The sequence below is a fragment of the Nannospalax galili genome, unplaced genomic scaffold (genome assembly GCF_000622305.1).
Source record: "Nannospalax galili isolate Female #2095 unplaced genomic scaffold, S.galili_v1.0 scaffold32, whole genome shotgun sequence".
NCBI classification, from domain to species: domain Eukaryota; kingdom Metazoa; phylum Chordata; class Mammalia; order Rodentia; family Spalacidae; genus Nannospalax; species Nannospalax galili.
The window spans coordinates 7281988-7299946 of NW_008335297.1; the positions used below are offsets into that span (position 1 = coordinate 7281988).

The following is a 17959-nucleotide window of genomic DNA, read 5'->3' on the forward strand; positions in this document are numbered from 1 at the left end:
GTGTCCTGTTTGAGTTCAGCATCACCTTGCAAAAGTCAAGAAAAGCAAATACAAAAAGGAACAAACAAACCCCAAATGTGCGTAGTGAGTGTGAGTAAGGCAGGGAATCCAAATATGGTGAGTTGTTAGTGTCAGTGTCCTCATGGAGCTGCTGTGTTGTGTGTGGGCTAATATGGGTGCCCGTGGGCAATGCCACACGAGGGAACATGGGGTCTCTGTATTATCTCTTACACCTTGATGGCTATTTCAACATAAAAAAGTTATTTATAAGAAAGGCAAAATAAGCCAGGCATGGTGGTGCACGCCTTTAGTCCCAGCACTCAGGAGGCAGAGGCAGGTGGATCTCTGTGAGTTTAAGGCCAGCCTGGTCTACACAGTGAGTTCCAGGACAGCTGGGCTACAGGGAGACCCTGTCTCAAAAAGACCTAAAAAGGTCACACCTTGGACTGAGGGAGACTTTATGCAGCCAACCTGTTTCCTTTAGTGCCTTAAGATAGCTGCCTGCCTGAGAAAATAATCTTGGGAGAGAGACCCTCTACCACTCAGACACCAGACCCTGGCACCAAGTAAACTCCTGCAGCTGTGTGCAGCAGAATTCCTATAAAAATGGAAAAGGGGCTGGAGAGATAGCTCAGAGGTTAAGAGCACTGTCTGCTTTTGCAGGGGACCTGGGTTTGGTTCCCAGCACCCACATGGCAGCTAACAACCACATTCCCAGTATCTACATGACAGCTAACACAGCTAACAACTGTTCATAACTCCAGTTCCAGGAGCTCAGACACCTGTTTCTGATCTTCTTGGGCTGTGCATGACTTGGGTGCACTTACATACATGTGGAGGCAATACATACATACACATAAAATTATAAATAATAAAACGTTAAAAAATGAAAGACAAAATAGCTGGGTGAGGTGACACAGGTCTTTAATCCCAGCACTCATGAGGCAGAGGCAGGTGGATCTCTGTGAGACTGAGGTCAGCCTATTTTACATAGTGAGCACCAGGCCAACTGGGGTTACAAAGGAGACCCTGTTTTTTAAAAGCAAAACAAAACAAGCAATCAAACACAAAAAGGCAAAATAGGGGCTGGAGAGATGGTTCAGTGATTAAGAGCACATACTGCTCTTGCAGAGGCTGGAGTTTGGTTTCCAGCGCCACATCAGGAAGCTAATAACAGCCCATAACTTCAACTCCAGGGGATATGATGCCCTGTTCTGAATTCTGAGGGCATCTGCACTCAAGAGAACATACTCACCCCCTCCCATAATTAAAAATAAAATAAAAAGAAGGGCAAGATAGCTGGGCATGTTGGCATACATCTGTAATGCCAGCACTTAGGAAGTAAAAGCAGCAGGATCAGGAACTCAAGGCCAGCCTTGACTACATAGCAAGTCTGAGGCCACCCTGGGCTACATGAGATCCTGCCTCAAAAAACAAAAAAGAAAGGGTGAGAGGGGGGAAAAAGGAAGGCAACATAGAATAAAACAAACCCCTCTGTGCAAATCGAGGATCTATTTTAAACAGACACCAAATCTCCTCAAGAACTTCAACACAGTCACATATTCATTCAACAAACAGTGGCACATTGACTTTGAGGTTGAGTCTGGGATATCAGGGACATGGAAAGGACCCAGAGATCCTGAATCTTCAAGGGGCTTGTGGTTTTAATATAAGAGAGAGTGGAGTGAATGGAGAATTTGAACTCAGTGGCAAATACACGTGAAAGGGGGCTAGGGAAATGACTGTCCCAAAGACAGGTAGGCAAGGCAGCTGGGCATCATCAGGATGGCTTTTTCTGTGAATGACAGGGACCTGCCTGCACCAGAGGTGGTTGCCCCTCTGAACTGACCTTCCACACCAATTCATTCCTATTGTCTCCTCACCCCTTATGCTGAAGATCAAACAAACCAAAGCCGATACATGCCAGCCAAGCACTCTGCTGCTGAGCAAATCCCCAGCCCTGCCCTTAGAACAGCTCTGCTCAAACAGTATGGGAATGTCAGCTATGTAGAGTTTCTGGTTCCTTTCCTTCCCTTCTCTGGGCCTCAGTTTCTTTGCTTGTAAACTGTTGCTGAGAACAAAACTCTGTGGCCGGTGGTGGCAGGGTTCAATGAGTAATAGGAGCAAGGTGTTCAGAATGGAAGCCAGTCCAAAGGCTTCACTTGCCCTTTTGTTCCCCATGAAAAGCACAGCCCAGCTCGGCGCCACCTCAAGTTCCTGGGTGTAGCTCCGGGGTCAGCCCCCTGTGTGACAAGTTCCCACGTGAGGGGTCTCCGAGCCTTGGCAGCTGGCCTTGCTCCCTCAAGTTGGGATTCAAGACATGGAGGGACAGCTGCAGTCCCAAGCTGAGCTGAGCCTCTTCCGGGACTTGCCTGGTGGGGATGGGGGGTGGGGGCGGGAAGGCCATGCCCCCATTGCAAGGTTAAAGATTAGCAGCGTTGGTGAACCTCCATTCTAACTGATCACCTAGGATAAAATGCCTTTGGCCTAAGGTGAAATGCCTTTGGATCCTGAGAGGAGCAGCTCTCTTTTATACAGTGGGGGGAAGTGTTCATTCTCTGAGCAGGTAGCAAACCCCAACATGAAAGGCAAGATGCATGTGTCCAGTCTGACCCTTGAGACAGATGTTCAAGGAGACCTGGGAAAGCGTGGTGACCTTGCAGACCATGCCCAGCAGCAGGGGTGTGTATCTATGAGGAGCTCCACTCCCAGAAGGAACACTGTCATGTAGCAACTGCTGAGTTTCCGGCCTCCGTTGGAGGAGGTGGATGTTCCTCTCAACTACCACTGTGGATCTGCAGTGCTGGAAAGGCCCAGAATGCAGCCTCCGGACCTCATGCAACACCAGTCCACTTGCCTCCTCCTCAACTTCTATTTGCTTATTTGTGTTGGCTTTTTGAAACAGGCACAAGCCACTATGCCAGCTCTTACTCATTCTCTCTCTCTCTCTCTCTCTCTCTCTCTCTCTCGCTCTCGCTCTCGCTCTCGCTCTTACTCTCTCTCACACACACATACAGTCTTGCTAGAACTACGTACCCATGCTGGCTTCGAACCCATAATCTTCCTGCTTCAGCCTCCTGAATATTGAGATTACAGATCCAGCAGTGCTTTTAACTTTTTAAAAAAAGAAATGTTAGGCAAAAAAAAAAAAAAAAAAAAAAAAGTAAAGAGAAGCGCTGACTGCGTACCAAATGCTTGGAGTTTTCCGGAATGGAGTGGATCTCTGAGTTCCAGGCCAGTCTGTTCTCCAGGGTGAATCCAGGACAGCTGGGGCTACAGGGAGACCCTGTCTCAAAAAGACCGAAAAAAAAAAAAACAGCAACATGCTGTCACACATGGGTGATCCTTCAAAGACAAGTGAAATAAACCATAAGAAAAAAAAGGCCAAAAAAAGTTTTTAAAATGTTCGAAAATAAAATTTAAATTTTATTTATTTACTTAGCGTATATATATATGTGTGTGTATGTATATTTCATGCATGTTTCATGGCACACATGTGGAGGACAGAGGACAACTTTTGGGAGTTGGTGCTCTACTTCCACCATGTGGGGCCTAAGGGTCGAACTCAGGTTGTCAGGTTTGGTGCTAAGTACGTTTACCGGCTGAGCCACCTTGTTGGCCCCATTTTTTTTTTTTTTTTTAACAACTTTTTGACTCTACTTTTGTATTTGCCATGGCAGTTAGTTGCCCCCTCCCCAGCTCTTTGTGACCAGAAGACATTCTTGATCCCATGGAGACCAGAGAGCAGCAGGCTCACCCAGAAGCAGCTACGGTGGCTAGAGAAGACACTGGAGCTCAGTCTTTAAGCCCAGGATTCTTCCAGATGTCGGTCTTCTGGAGAGCCCCTGGCTGAGGGGTCATCTTTGCTGAGCTTCTGTTTGTTTTCTGTCTCCAAACTCCCTCTAGGCTTGCCCTCTGGGTTGTCACAAGCAACGCGCTGCATAGGTTTAGGTGGAGCCCCTAGGACAGCTGCCCCTGCTGTGTTCGTGGGTGGCTGTCATTCCCCTGAATGGTTCCTCTTATTCCCCTTCTTAGTATGACTGCCAGCTCATCTTGGAGGCCTTCCTGAGGCCTGTCCCTAGGTCACAATGTCCACGCTCTTGCATGTGTGCCCTGTGGCTCTTCTCTCAATTTGGCTTGCAGGCCCTAGGAGGGCGGGGCATTCAGGGCTGGGGCAGGATGCCAGGCATACAATGTGCATCAGGCAGTAATATGCACACTCTTTGGCGTGCTCATTTCCAGCCTGTCCCCACAAAGGCGCTCAGCCTGCAAAGCCAGCAGAGAGCTATTTACAGTTCTGGACAAGGAGAGGGGAGGCAGCCTTTGTTCCCACTTGGGAACAGCCCTGCTTGTGAGGTGGTGCTTTGCTTTTGGCTGCAGTTCTGCCAACCCTGTCCCCAAGGAGCTTTAAGGTCTTAAAAGCTTTTGTTAGGCGGGCAGCAACCTGCTTCCAGGATTGGCTGCTTTCCCTTGTGGAACCTGGGCTCACTGGCTGGAGAAGGTGAGTAGCCACTCACTGCCCAGCTTTGAAAAGTGTCTTCTCAGACTGCTAATGACATCACCCTGCCTTGCTTAAAATGCTGCCATAGCTCCCAGTGGGTCTCTGGGTCAAGTCCAAACGGGTTGTTATGGGTCACGTGGCTACTGGTGGCGTGCCCCTTCCTCCACCCTCCCACCTCAGTTGTCCTGCCCAGGGTCTCCCCATTCAAGGAACCTAGGTTTCACAGGGAGAAAACAGTCGTGCATCCATGGAAAACGATTCTGTGTGTACATAAACACCAGCTTTTGGGTCATCTGATTCCAGCCTTGTTCATTATTATTCAAGCTGGCTTTCTTCTTTGTAAAGCTCCTTGCAAGTTGTAGAAAACTGATAGATAAGCAAGTCCTGTGCCATTAGAATCTTTCTGCCTCCGTTTGTGCTTCTTGCCGTCATTTCTTTCTGCACACAGCCGTTGCTGTGTTTGCCTTTTCATTTGAACTTGTAACATCTGCTTAATAAACTTAGTAACGAGAGTTTTCCATTTTCACGAGAGCCACATTTTACCCTTTCCCCACTAAAGACTTTCTCTTTGTGTGTGAATGTGTGCATATTCCTGGGTGTGGATGTGAATGCAACGTGTGTGTGCACACATTCATTTGGAGGCCAGAGGTCAACTTTGGGTGCCATTAATTGCTTAGGATCAGGCCACCTTCTTTCTCATCAGAGTCTCTTCCTGAAACATGGAGCTTGCCGAGTAGGCTAGGCTGGCTGGATAGTGAGCTCCAGGGATTACCAGTGTGTGCCCACCTCTGAAGATTATTTCATAAGAATTTCCTGGGGCTGGCAAGCTGGTTTATCAGGTAAAGGAGCTTGTTGCTAAAGTTTGATAACCTGAGTTTGATCCCTAAAACATTAATGGTGGAAAGAAAGACCAACCCCTGATCTCTCCAAGTATGCTATGGCACACAAGCACCTGCGCGTGCGCACGCACACACACACACACACACACACACACACACACACATTGCTAAAGTTTGATAACCTGAGTGTGAGACCTAAAACATTAATGGTGGAAAGAAAGACCAACCCCTGATCTCTCCAAGTACGCTATGGCACACAAGCACCTGCGCGTGCGCGCGCACACACACACACACACACACACACACACAAATGTTCAAAAAGAGTTCTTTCTTTTTTCTTTAAATTTTTAAATTTAGTTTTAGTTTTTGTTTATTCTGTTTTGTTTGGGGGGTCTTGTATTGTTTTGTTTTGTTTGAGATGGTCTCCCAGTAGCCCCAGCTAGCCTGGAATGCACTATATAGACCATGCTGGCCTTCATGTCACAGAGATCTGCCTGCCTCTGGCTCCTGAGTGCTGGGATTAAAGGTATATGCTACCATGCCCAGTTTTTTAATTTATTTTTATTTTATATGTGTTTGGCCTACATGTATGTAAGTGCAGCTGTGCCTGTGATGCCTGTGGAGGCCAAAGAGGGGTATCAGATCCTCTCAAACTGGAGTTACACATATTTGTTACCCATCATGTGTGTGCTGGGAACCAAACCTGGGTCCTCTGAAAGAGCAACAGTGCTCTTAACTACTGAGCCATCTCTCTAACTTCTCTTTCTTTCTTTTCTTTTTTGTATTTTGGTTTTTCTGTTGTTTTTTGTTTTGTTTGAGACAGGGTCTCACTATGTGGCTCAGGCTGGCCTCTGATGGTGGTGCTCCTGGCTCTCCTCTCCCCAAAGCTGGGATGACAGGAGAGATTTCTATGAATTCTTTGGGCCCGCTTGTGATCTTCTCTTAATGCACAGACTATCTTTCTGATTTTTGCCTGTGACTTTTCCACTTGAAATTTCTCTCCCAGTATTCTGAGGGCCAGAGACTAGTGCTTTCTTTCCATTTTGTGGGCCTGTGCCCCACAGCAAGCCTAGAGAAACTCATGAGTACTCTCCCCTCTTGCACAGACATGAATACATACAAGTACAGCTCCTGAGTGCTGTACGCACGCAGCCCACAGAAACCATGTAACAAACAAACACAGGCGTTAAGGACTGAATCATGGCTACTGTAGCCCCAACTGATGAGCCACGGAGGAAAGGCCCCGCTTTCCTGTCCTATACCTGTCCCCATAGCAATTCCTGACACCTAGTACTCAATAAATACTTGTGAATGAATGAAACAATGCAACTTCAGTTCTTGTTTCTTCAACACCTTTAAGCCATCTCTCTGCTCTGGGGGACTAAAGCTCTTTCCCCCTACTTCACACTCCCATGTGCCTCTGCTAAGGATTTCAGGTCCCCTGAATCTTACTCTTGCTTAGGGAATGGATGGTGAGCTCTCCTCTGCTTCGTGGTCATTGTGTGACCTTAAGCGAATCACTGTCCTCTGGGCCTTCTCCTCCACTGATAAAGCAAGATCAGTTCAGACACTCCATAGATAAAGCAACACACCAAGAATGGAACAGCAATGACAAGGCATGCTGGGAAGGGAGGGAACACTGATTCATTCCTGGTGGGAATGTCAACTGGTACAGCCGCTATAGAAAGTGGCTCAAAAACCTCAAAACGGTCGGCAAGATGGCTCAGCAAGGAAAAGCACTTGTCATGCAAGCCTGATGAGCTGAGTTGTTCCATCCTTGGAACCCATGGTGGAAGGAGAAAACTGACTTCTCAGAGTTGTCCTCTGACCTAGACATTCGTCATGACATATTCTCTCTGTCTCTGTTTCTGTCTCTCTCTCTCTCACACACACAAATAAAACAATGGCTTTCTAAAAAGACTAAGTACAGAACCAGCATATGACCCAGCTGTACCACTCTTGGGTATAGCCACTTGAAGGACTCTAAGTCAACGCTTGGCAGAGACACATGCACACCCATGTTTACTGAAGCAATTCTCACAATATCCAAGATATGGAACCAGTCTAGATGCCCATGAATATATGAGTGGACAAAGAAAACGTGGTAAGCCAGATGTAGTGGTGTATGCCTAAACCCAGCACAGGAGATAGAGAGGATCAGGAGTTCAAGGTGCTCCTCAGCCCAAAGAATAGATCAGGGGCTGGAGAGATGGCTCAGTAATTAAGAGCACTGACTGCTCTTGCAGAGGGCCTGGGTTAGGTTCCCAGCACCCCCATGGCGGCTAACAACCATAACTCCAGATTCAGGGGATCCGATGTCCTCTTCTGACCTCTGCAGGCATTACACCACATGAGTGCACTTACATACTTGCAAACAATACATACACTCATACACATAAAATAAAAATAATAAATAAAGTATTAAAAAAATAAAAAGAGAATAGATGAGACCTGGTCTCAAAAACAAGTGTATATATTACACAGCCCCGCAAAAGAAGGAAGTCCTGTTATTTGCAATGATGGAGCTCACCATGCTAAGTGGAATAAGCGACACTCAGAAAGACAAATATTGTGTTTTTTTCATATACAAAATCTGAATTTATATAGAGGAAGAAAGGGTTCTAAAGGGAGGGATTAAGACAAGATATCATGTTTTCTCTCATAGATGAAATCTAAATTTAATATATATATGATAGATGATAGATAGATAGATAGATAGATGATAGATAGATAGATCAATCGATCTATCAGAAATGAAGACACATTTTACTTGAAAGTAGAAGGGGGCTATTGGGGAAAAAGACCAAGTAAAGAGAAGGGCAGGTGAGATGCGGAGACTAGAGGGTGAAAACCAGCAAAGCGCAATGATGTATATGCACGAAAACCTCATAATGAAACCCATGACTTTATATGTTAACTAAAAAAATTAAGGGTGAAAAAAGATACCATGGGATACTGGTGTCCAGTAATGTCTTAATGACGCCCGCTGTTGGAAACGCTATCAACGTCACTCATCAGCAAAGTTAGCAGGGTTCAGCTCTGTGAGGGCTTCAGAAACAGCCTAGCACAGGCTCTCAAGCTTTAATGTGCACATTCGTCATGCCAGACAGAGTGACGAAAGGCAGGTTCTTATTGTGTGGACCTGGGTAGGGCCCAAGATTCGTATTCTCTCTCTCTCTCTGCTGAGGGTTAAGCCAGCTTCTCTCCGAAGTTAGGCATATACTCTGCCACTGGGTCACACCTCCAGTCTAAGACCTCCATGTGACCATAGAGCAGCTGGTCTGGCCCACACTTTGAGCGAGTATGATACACATGTGTGTGTAAATGTGGCTGAACATGTACCACGGTGCATGTGTGGCAGTCAGAGGACAATCATGAATATCAGTCCTTGCCTCCTTGTCTTGAGACAGGGTCTCTTTGATGTTTTTCCACTGAGTTTACCAGGCTAGCTGGCCTGTAGACTTCTGGGAGTCTCCTGTCTCAGCCTCCCCTCTCCTCATAGAAGCACTGGGTGACAGATGCTAGTGACACATGTCTGCTTTTATGTGGGTTCTGGGGATATGAACTCAGGTCCTCGTGCTTGCACGGCAAGTGCTTTTATCTACTGACTCATCTCCCCAGCCCAAGTAATGAGGTTCTAAAGCACAATGGGTCCCAACTTTGAACAACTTCTCCGTGAAGCCAAGGGACAAACATCCAACAGGTTGTCACGAGCTGAGACGTCAGCATCTAAGGGAAGATGCTGGCAGTTAAGGCGATGGGACTTCTGGGAACTGAGAGGCTGGCAGGGTGGGGACTGGTTTCAGGATTTGCAAAGGTCATGGAAACAAAGAGTATCTTACCAGGTTGGTGGCTCTATCAAAGTATCAGTTCTGGTGGGTGAGGCATCAGCCTGTGTCTTACAAAGTCCTTCAAGGAGTGCTGATGCAGTTTGAGGACTACTATGCTGAGGCACGAAAAGTCATAGAATATTCTAGCAGGAAGGAGAGTAGAAGTCCAGTGGAATTTCAGGCATATGTCCAGACCTTACGGATTAGTCGCTTATTCATCCACCATTCACACACTCACCCATCAGTCTGTCCAAACCACAAAGATCGTCTATCTCCCCAACCACTCATCCAAACATTCATCCATCCGTCCATCCATCCATCCATCCACCCACTCATTCATTCATCTAACCATCCACACACCCAACCATCCATTCACCTATCTATCCATAAATACACTCACCCATCCAACATATGCCACAAATATGGAATAAGCCAAAAATATGCCACAAACATGGGAATTTAAGCCATCTGTGCTTGTTTTAGCCTTCTGTGTAGCTATTTTTCTAAAGACTGAAACATTCCCCTCCTGGAGGGAGGAAGTAGGGAGGCTCATAAAACTCAGAAGCTAAGGAAACTTACAAGCTTATGAAAATTACAAGATTCTCCCCAAGGGTCTAAGGCAGTGAACAATTGTTGAGAGTAGACTCTGTGGTAGAGATACCTGCAAGCTGGGCAGGGAGGATCTGGGGGTGCAGCTTTTGTGAGTTGCTACTCATGCTGGGGTGGGGGGGCTTTTTGGTGATGTAGCTGCATTTGAATCAGCTACACTCCTATAAGTAACCACAGTAGACTCACTGGTTTACTACGCTAGGCTTGGGCAGAATGGTTTCTTTGGTCTGTTGTTGAGGGTCCTATCTGGGATGATCTATTGTTTGTCACACAACACCTCTAAACTGGTGATTCCCACCAGGAGCAGTTTTGTACTCCCTCTGAACATTTGGCAGTGGAAACATTTTTGCTTGTTACTACTTGCATGGAGGTATTCTTACTGACATCTAATGAGTAAAAGTAAAGGATCCTGTGAGCACGCCACAAAGCACACAGCTGCCCCTCCCCATAAAGCCAGCAAATGGAGACTAGGAAACTGCTTTAGATGGTGAGTTTCTTGTGGGCAGGAGTTACACTTGAGTCCCCTCGGTACTCCAAGGTCCGAAGACAGAGTCTGACCTATATAGGAGCTGACCAACAGTCTAACTGGACAAGGAGATGGTGACAAAAATCACAATTTGATGGGCCAGCAAGATGGTTCAACAGGTAAAAGTGCTTGCAGCACAAGCTTGACAATCTGAGTTCAATCCCTGGATCCCACATAGTAGAAAGAAAGAACCAATTTCCAAGTTGTCCTTTGACCTGCACACATGCACCATGGCATGTTCATCCCCACAACAAAATCAAACAATCAACCAACCAATCACAATTTCAATACAAATAGGCAACCCAGTTCAAAAGTAGGCAAAGGAGGGCTGGAGAGATGACTCAGTGGATAACAGCATTTACCACTAAGGCTGATGATCGGAGTTGGATTTCCGGAACCCACCCAGTGGAAGGAGAGAACTGACTACCCCAAGCTGTCCTCTGACCTTCCTGTGTGCATCACAGCATGTATACCCCCCTCAAAGAAGTGAATAAATAAACAAGTATCCTAAAAGCTATTTAAAGTGGACAAAGGGCTTGAAGAGACAGACCAGCAGCAAGCACAAGAGAGGATCCCTGGCATCACATCATGAGTGGATTCCAAAATGCAGCTCAAAATGACAAGGTAGCTTCACACTCACTCTAAAGCCTCTCATAGTTTTGAAGCAGGAGTAGGGACTGTTGGAGAGGGTGTGTGATCACAGGAACCCTCACACATTGTTGGTGGGAATGCAAGTGGTGTAGCTGTGAGAAGTCAGGCAATTCCTCAAAAAGTTAAACAACTAGCACATAATCCCTTAAAACTGAAAGCAGTTCTCGTTCTCTCTCTCTCTCTCTCTCCTCTCTCTCCCCTCCCTCTCACTTTTCTGTGTGTGTGTGTGTGTGTGTGTGTGTGTGTGTGTGTGTGCACCAACTGGGCCCAGACTGTTAGTGACAGCCATCAACTTTTGACCCACAGACATAGGAATCAATGTTTAGTGCTGGTAGCTACTGATAAAGGTGTGATTTGTTAAGCTGCATCATTCAGGGAGATACCACTGAATACCAAAGGTCAATGAAAATTCAAGGTTAAAGAAGCCTGTGGCCTCTGAGCATCTGCTAAGTTTGCTCTAAGCACACTTACCTTACACCTCTCTGTTCTCACCCTGCCTCAGGCTCTCCACCTCACTAAAACCCAGGGGCCAAGGAAACTTTCTGTTTTTCATATCCAGAGTTTTTACAGCTCAAGCTGACAACTGTGGCTCACGCTCTCTCTCTCTCTCTCTCTCCTCTCTCTCCCTCCCCGCCCTCTCACTTTTGTGTGTGTGTGTGTGTGTGTGTGTGTGTGTGTGTGTGTGTGGTATACATGTGTATGGGTCCAAAGTTGATGTTTGGTGCCTTCTTTGATGACTTTGAATTTTATTTATTAAGGCAGAGTCTCTCACTGAACCTGGAGTCTACAAATGGCCAGTTTGCTCCAGGTAGCTTCTGTTTCTGTTTCTGGAATACTAGGATTAAGTGGCTACCACACTTGCCTGGCTTTTATGTAGGTTCTGGGGATTTGAACTCCAGTCCTCACACTTACAAGGCAAGCACTTTATCTGCTGATCCATCTTCCCACCCCACTCCCCTTTAAGGTAGTGTCTCCATGTAGTCTAGGCTGGCCTCAAACTTACTATATAGCTGAGTATGACTCTGAACTTCCTGCTCCTTGTGCTTCTACCTCCTGGTTTGTTCAATGCTGGAGACTGAGCGCACAGCTTCGTGTATGCTAGATAAGCACTCTACCAACTGAGGTCCACCCCAAGTCCGAAAGCAGGGATTTAAGCCAATACTATGTTCACAATGGCCCCAAAGGAGGAACAACCCAAATCCATTGCCTGATGAATGAAGGAGCAAAGTGTGGTCTATCTATACAATAGAATATTGTTCAGACTTTAAAAAGGGATGAAATATTGATATATACAAAATCTTGGAGAAGCTCAGTACAATGGGCCACAAAGTGTACGGGTCCATTGAATGAAGCATTCAAGATATGCAAATCCACAGATACAGGGAGTCAAGGTATAGGGTAGAGATCCTCCCTGTAGGGTGATGAAGATGTCTCAGATCTATAGTGATGGTGACGTACAGTATTGTGAATAGACTTAAAGTCACAGGGCTGTGTCTTTTAAAGTGGCCTAAATGCTCAATTTTATGTTATTCATGTTTTCTCACAATCAGAACTGAACAGAGTATTTCAATACACATTCCTTAATGTCAGGAACTGCTCTCTGTGTTGCACATGGGGATAAACAAGGTAGGTGTGAGCCCTGCCTGCCAGGGAATTACAGAAGCAGCAACAGTAAAAGATCCAAGATGCACAGGGATCTGTGTGGAACAGAAAGGTGGAAGAGGTCAAAGGACATTTTCCTACAAAAGATGCCAGGTTCTATAAAAGATGTGGTGGCTCCTGCTATAATCCAGCACTTGGAGACTGATGCTGGAGGATTGCCATGAATTCAAGGCCAGCCTGATCTACATATCAAAATACAAAGCCATCCTGGGCTACATAGTATTAGGCTAGCCAGAGCTAACAGTAAGACCATGTTTCAAAACAATAATAAAAGAAAGAAAGAAAGAAAGAGAGAGAGAGAGAGAGAGAGAGAGAGAGAGAGAGAGGGAGGGAGGGAGGGAAGGAGGGAAAAGATGGACCATGCAGTAGTTTTTGAAAGAGGACACTTTGCCCTTGGAAAGTGGTTCTTATTGAGGAAATGTGTAATTAGAGGCCACATCCTGTCTCTGTTTAAGAGCTTAACATGTAGAGTGTTAGAGGAAGCAAGGACACTTAGACATGGGAGGAAGAACTGGAGCATGGTTCCCCTCAGAATCTTCCTTTGACTTTCATGCCCAGCAGGCATGTGGTGCAGGGGGTACAGTGGAAATTGGGGTTATGGATCCCACCTGCTGAGCATACTGAGCACACTTTCCAGCCCCAGGCTCCCCAGCTGTTTCTTAGGCTTTTGCCTTCTGTTTCCTGGCAGGGGACAGGCAAGTGGAGGGGTAAAAAGGGAAGAGGCCAGGGGTCACATTAAGTAAGTACTGACTATGAACCAAGGGTTGGAACACCAAGTTCCAGTGAATCATCACACTAACCTAGACAGGTCGCTTCATCATCACCTCATCTCTTCTTCCTGCAGTTCATTTGAGTCTTTACTAATGTTCCTGTGTAAAGATGGGAGGCTCTGAGAGATCAAAGTGGCTGATCTGAGGTTATCACACCAGGAGAACCTCAGATCCATGTCAGTTAGTCCAAGGTCCACAATCAAACACTCAGTCTCAGATGAAGTCTCTGATTCCTGTTTCTTGGCCCCAGAACTCTCTGGAAGTTCAGAAGGCCTAAGTTTCTGCTATTGGCAACTTCTGGTATAAAGTCTCATAACTTCTGGGCTTGGCTTTACTTATTTCAAAGCAAAGAGAGCTGGCTGGGGGCTCTTCTCTCACAAACACAAGCCAAGCAAGCAAGCAATGTGTGTCCTTTTCATGCCTCATTTATTTATCATTTTCCTTTAAATTAAAAAAGATATCTATTTACTGTGTGTGTTGAGTTCCATCTCTAGGACCCACATAGTAGAAGAGAAGAGACTCCCTCAAAGTTGTCCTCTGACCTCCACATGCACACTACAGCATGCATAGCAGCACCTCTCCAAAAACAAACAAACAAACAAACAAATAAATAAATGTAATAAATTAAGAACTGCCTTTAGTTTGAGCATGCTATTGACTTCTAGTGGGGGAAAGGGTAATGCTCTTAAACAAGTCTTTTCGCGTCTGTAAGCCTTGGTTTGCTGTCTGTAAAATGGAAATCCTGCTCTGCAACTGGTAAAGTTCTGCTTAAATGAGAGGGACAAAACTGTGATTGATGTTGAGAGGCTTCACAGCTGGCCACCTCCCCACCCTCCTGTCAGGCAGAATCCAGAGCAAAGAGCTTGTGCGAGGGAAGGACGGTAGCTTGGCTCAAGCATCGCTCACGTTTGATGCCACATATTAGGCCAGTGGTTCTCAATGGGGAGTGAGGGGGAAAGATTTTTGTCTTCCACATAACATTTAGTCAATTGGAGGGAGGGAGGGAGGGAGGGATGGAGGGAGGGAGGGACGGAGGGAGAGAGAGAGACAGAGAGAGACAGTCTCTGTTTTATTCTTTTAGACAGGGTCTCTCACTGAACCTGGAACTAACTCTTAATTAAACTAGCTGGCCAGGGAGCCCTGGGGATCTACCTGTTTCCATCCCCCAGCTGCATAACCTAGCCTGGCTTTTAGGTGGTAGGGATCTGGACTCAGGCCCTCATGTTGTGCAGCAGCATTTTGTCCACTGAGCCATCTCCTTAGCCCATCTGGAGGTATTTTCTATCAACTGAGGTGATGTTGCTTGGGCATCTAGTGTATAGAAGGCAAGGGTGATGATGATCATCCTATAGTGCACAAAGCCAACCTCACAGCCAAGAATCATCCAACTCAAGATGTCAGTGGGGTTGAGGGTGGAAAATGGATCCAGATCTTTCACCTGATGCCCACTGCTACAGACTATAGAGACAAGGAACTGAGTTCAGAGAAGTGAATGACTTGCCCATGGTTCCCAGGCAGCAGTAGCTGATGGCCGATGCTAGGCTCCATCTGGCGTTAAGGTGTGTGGTCCATTCTGCACACTGCCCTGCCTCCCTGCAAGACTCACTTGTCTCCAAAGGCCTGTGTTTGTCTGTTGCCTTTGCTCTGGCAAACTTTCTAGGACAGAGGCTCTTAGCTGAATCTAGAAACATTTTCACCCCATCTTAGTTTTAGCTTAGTTTGCAGTTAAAATTGTGACCATTGTTTCCACTCCTTGGCTCTGCCACACTCTTTATGACATTAACTAGTTTTACTTGAAGGATGAGTAACAGAGAGGGAATTTCCCCAGCAGCAAGGGATGCAGCTAACTTGGTAGAGTACTTGCCTAGCATGCACCCAGCCCTGCGTTCCATCCTCAGCACTGAATAAAAACCTGAGGGACAGTGTGCTGTAGAATGCCTGCAATCAGTGTAGAATGCCTGCACTCAGGAGGTAGAGGCAGGAGGATCAGAAGTTTAAGGTAATCTTATGCCACGCAGTGAGATGAAGGTCAGTCTGGATTATATGAGACTGTTTAAAAAAGAATCTTCCTAAGATCACATACCAAGCAGCAGATGGAAACAAATACCCTCATATGTGAACTTTCACCTTGAACTTGGTTCTATGGTTGAAGAGTCACAGAGCTATGCAGTGGGAAGAGGAAGAATTGCTACCCAGATACTCCCATCTGCAGGGGTCAGGCCACTGCCTCTTGGCCAGGTGGTCCTGGAGAATCACAGAAAAGTTTCAGCACTTTTTCTCACTCGAGGTGCCAAGAAAGGGTACTGGATTCTGAGGAGGGGCAAGTCACTACTGGAAGGAAGGGAAGCCAGAGAAAAAGGGCAGAGATAGAGAAAGAGGGGTGGACTTCCTCAGGGTTTGTGTGAAGTTCCCGGAGCAAACCTAGCCCCAGCAGCTGGGTCCACACAATGGTCTTCACTCTGGCACATAATAACTGATGACGTCCACACTACTGGACTGATCTGCATTTTGGCAAGTTTAGATTGGCAGTGGATTCAAGAAAGAAACTCTTAGGAAGAACCCAGGAATGGGTTTCACTAGGAACCTGTAGGGTGGTGACAGGAGGTCAGTCTCAAAGCTCTGCTCCTTCTGAGCTTTCTCAGACTGCCATTATTTCCTAGGACATGATGGCCAGCGGGAAGACCAGAGCTCATGTTGGGGAGCGTGGCACCCATGGGCCCTGCAGAAGCTGTTCTGGCTTTGTTGGTGACTGGCTGGGTGACCTTGAATGAGTCCTTTCCCCTCTTTGTGCCTCAGTTTGTTGGACTGTCAAACAAAGGGGCTGAGTCTTTAATCTAGCCACCCTTTTAGGCTTTAGGATTGCAGACGGGGTCATTTGTCACCCCCAGAGGTGACCTCTTTGGCCTCTAGGAAATACATTTCTCTCCATCCCACAACATAGTGCCTAGCCCCAAAGAACAAGACGAGATTTATCACTTTCCCATTCCCTGGCCTGCCCCACAAAGCTGCCTCAGGAGGCGGCTTTAATAAGGCTGCACAGCCAAACCAACACTGTCCCCAGCCCAACAGACAGGCTCAGCAGCATCCCTCTTTCTTGGCTGAATGCCCAGGGAATTCCATCAGGCCATGGCCACAGGAGTTCGGAGGGGGCAGACCCAGGGAACAAACCGGCAGAGGGCCAGCAGTCTTCTCCACATTGATATTCCCGTGTCCAGCAGAGGGGAGACATGCCTCTGGAGGGAACACAGCCCTTTGTGTGTGTGCTGACAGAGGTGGGGGCACAAGGGGGTCCTCACTGGTCCTGCAGTCTGAGGCCATCTGTGTCCTTGGACTTTGAAGGTCCCTAGAAAGGGACTCTAGGCCTATGATCAGCTTCAAGGGCTTCAGTTTTATGAGGCCTCTTTTGGTCTTAGCCCTGGCCATTGGGGTGAGGAGAGGTGGTGGGATGATGGGGAGGGGCAGTGAGGTGTGGAGGTGGAGTTGGAGGCGGGTGGGAAAAGATGGGAGGGTAGAGTGGGGTGTTAATGGGGTGGGATTTGGGGATGGAAGACTTGGCCAGAGTGTGGAAGCCCCTCCTCTTCTATCTTCCCTGGAGGAAGAGGGAGAGGCCCCTAAATGGCTTTAGTGTATGTTTGGGGGTGGCAAGCCACGTGGGCTCTGCTATGGGTGGGGATGGGTCTTCAAAGGGGTAGAATGAAATTAATTCATCTATCTGGAAAATCTAGTTTCTGGGGTGAGCATGCAGGGAAGGCTGTACAGGTTGGAAGGTGACTTGCAGCAGTCTGGCCTGGGATGTCCTTGTGGAAGGGAGAGGGGTCTCACCCCCAGGACTTCCAGGGTCGGGGAGGGCGAGGACCCTTTAGTATGAACGTGACCTCAACATTCCACAGAGGCAGGGAAGGAAGAGACCCTAACTTCGTTTATTAGGAATGGGAACCGAGAGGGTCTAGATATGGAGATGAGCAGGACTCCACTTTGGGGGGGCACATTCTATACCAGGGGTTAAACGAGGGAGGGACAGCTCCCTCCAGTGCTGCCGTCAGGGCGAAGGGCCTTTGCTGAAGGTTACTCGAAGCTGCTTCTCTCTCTGGGGGTGGGGAGTGGGAGACCCTTTGGGGCAGGCGCCCTCGTCCCTGGAGGATGGAGGGCCCGGATTCTGGAGGAAGATGCGCGGCTCGGGCTTCCTGGGTGCAGGGCTCCTCTCGTGAGGGCCGCGCCCGGGCGCAGCGCTCTTACCTCCAGGCCCCGGACGCGATCTGCGCTGCGATTCGTGGGTCTCCGACTTGCTTGATCCGCGCCCTGCGCTCCGGCTGCGCCTGGTGTCTGCTCCGCTTCCCCCAGCGACTCGCCAGGCTCTTAGGCTCCGCTGAGCCGCCTCGGCCAATCAGCGCCGCCGCCTAGGGGCCCTCGCTCTCGCTGCAGCCAATGAGAGCGCCCGCCACGGGCCACCGCCCCCGGGGGGAGGGGGAAGGCGGAGCTTAGGGGACAGAGTCTGGCCTGGGCGGGCAGGATGCGCTAGGGGTCCCGGAGGAGGGTCGCTAGGGTCCAGAAGCACCGGGCTGCCGGAGATG

At 47.7% G+C, this 17959-nt stretch overlaps 1 protein-coding gene across 1 annotated transcript in view; it reads right to left on the minus strand.

The window, feature by feature from the left end:
• Positions 1-17737, minus strand: part of Abat (4-aminobutyrate aminotransferase) — a 129867-nt gene extending 112130 nt beyond the window's left edge. Inside the window, exon 1 of the mRNA XM_008829951.2 lies at positions 17625-17737. The gene's annotated coding sequence lies outside the window, so the exon portion shown is untranslated. The remainder of the gene's footprint in view (positions 1-17624) is intronic.
• Positions 17738-17959: the final 222 nt, after the last annotated feature.